Genomic DNA, 2,499 nt, shown 5'->3' on the forward strand with positions numbered 1-2,499 from the left:
AGCGGGCGAGGTAACACTTTGAGGTATAAGCCCCTAGTGTCCAGGTACGCGCAAGAATTCTGACGTGGCCACATGCCAAGACGCCAGCCTCCTCCTTGGTCATAGAACCAGGGGATGTGTATCAACAAGAGACAGTAAAAAAAAGGTTTACGCAGGGTCTTAATCTGAAAAGAATCCTTGGAACGGGTCCCTACTACACGTCTGCGCTTGTGTCTCCGTTGTGCCGTATCCTGGACAGGCGCAGCACGACGTTCATCTGTAAAAAGAGAGCAACTAAGTTGAAAAAGGGGCGTGCCGAACAAAAGTTATATGAAATAAACAAAGTGTAAAGTAAAATATGAAAAATTGAGCTTTATTGTCTCTTATTTTATACGTGTGAAGCCCCTAGTGCAGGGGTATATGGCCACTAACCTTTATCAATGATACTTTTGTGCCGGACTCGTCTATCCGTGTCTGTGGTCTTAATGACCTGTTCCGATGTTCTGGCTGGTGAAGCCATTATATTGTGGGGCTGTTAAAGCGGCCGCACAATCCTCCGTTTGGGGGAGGTGTTCTCACTGCTTCCCCTTTAAGGAGATGATGCCGCATGGACCGGGCATCTTAAGCGTAAGAGATGCATAATGCGGTATTGCGTTAAAACGGGCAAAAGCTTCGCGTCCCAGTAGTGCTTGATAGCGACTTGAGAATGGGACGATGTGGAAAGTCAGCTTTTCGCGACGGAAGTTAACGGCAGGGCCGAAAATAACCTCGAGCCGGAGAAAACCCATGCAATGGGTGTCCGGACCTGGCATTACTCCTTGAAAGGAGGTTTTGCTGTGGCGAATTCTTTTTGGGTCGATCCCCATGTGGCGGATTGAGTCCTGATATATCAGGTTGAGTCCGCTGCCACCGTCCATAAGGACATTTGAAAACTAGAGTCCGCCAATTATTGGATCGAGTACCAAGGCAGTCCAGCCTGGGTTCCTGACACTTCTAGAATAATCCAGATGATCGAAGATGATTGGTTTTGACAACCAGTGGCGGGATTCCTTTGGGATAGGCCGTGGGGCGCGTACCTTTATGGGCGCCGCAGGTTTTGTTATGTGGAGTAAGTTTACTGTTTTTACTTCTTGTGGGAAATTCTTTTGTTTCCTGGTACTCTGCTTTGGGGGTTCGTCCTCGTCTTCGCTTGGTGTGTCGAGCCCCTTGTGTTTGGCGTTGAGTCTGCCGGATTGTTTGAAAACCCAACAATCTCTGTGGGTATGGTTAGCAGGCTTTTCGAGAGTGCTATGTATTTGACATATCCTATCCAAGATTTTGTTTAGGTTGGATAGGTCGTCCCTATTGTCTTGGAGGGCGGCTTTTTCTGATTTTGTCGTGAGCTTTTGAATCCGGCGTTGATTGCCATGCTCTTCAGAATTTTTTCCTTAGTCCGGCAATGGTCCTTATTGCGTCGCGGTTTTCCGTTTCCATCCCTAGTTTCGGATGTACTTGGGTCACTGGTGCTGCATCTTGCCAACCAGCTGTCCTCTCCTGCGCAAAAGCGGGTCATGAGGCTTGTTAGTGCGGCCGTTGTTCTTGGCTTTTCTTGGCTGAGGTGTCTCACAAGCCATTCGTCTCGGACATTATGCCTGAAAGCCGCTAAGGTTTCAGCGTCCGGACAGTCAACTATCTGATTCTTTTTAGTAAGAAATCTGTTCCAGAATTGCCGAGTTGACTCTCCGGGCTGTTGAGTTATGTGACTAAGATCGTCTGCATCCGGAGGGCGGACGTAAGTCCCTTGAAAATTTGCTCGGAAAGCGTCCTCGAGCTCTTCCCGACTTCCGATTGTGTTTTCAGGAAGGCTTTTGAGCCAATGCCGGGCTGGCCCTTTAAGCTTGAGGGGTAAGTATTTTATGGCGTGGAGGTCATCTCCTCTAGCCATATGTATGTGGAGGATATAATCCTCGATCCAGACTCCAGGGTCTGTTGTTCCATCATATGCCTCTATGTTTACGGGTTTGAATCCCGCTGGAAATTCATAATCCAGGACCTCATCGGTGAAACATAGGGGGTGTGCGGCACCCCTGTATTTGGGTGTGCCGGATTCTGATAATGGCTTTATTGCATTGCTTATGAGAGCTTGCTTTCTTGGCCCATAAATGGACCTAGCTGGGCCATGATGCGAATCCTTAAGTGGGTCGCATGCCGGCTTAAGTGCGGCGCTGCTTGCCGCTTTATGCTGGCCATGGGGTCGTCTATTCGACCGTGTGGCTTTCACACTTTTGGAATGCGAGGGCTCTAAGGCCTCCTCGTCGAATTCAGGCAGTAGCTTTCTCTTCGGATAGCTTTTAGTGCGGCGACTGTCGCCGTATTTGTCTGCGTATTGATTACTTTACTCCGTCTAATCCTGAGTGCATCTTCCGCAGTTTTTAGCTTCCGCTTCTGCCTTTTCAGGCTGCGTGCGGTTGCAACGAGCCGTTTGTGGAGGTTCTTCTGCTTCGTGGGCTTGTCCGGCGTAGGGTCATCCGGAATGCCATT

The sequence above is a fragment of the Triticum dicoccoides genome, chromosome 7A, assembly GCF_002162155.2.
Source record: "Triticum dicoccoides isolate Atlit2015 ecotype Zavitan chromosome 7A, WEW_v2.0, whole genome shotgun sequence".
NCBI lineage: Eukaryota > Viridiplantae > Streptophyta > Magnoliopsida > Poales > Poaceae > Triticum > Triticum dicoccoides.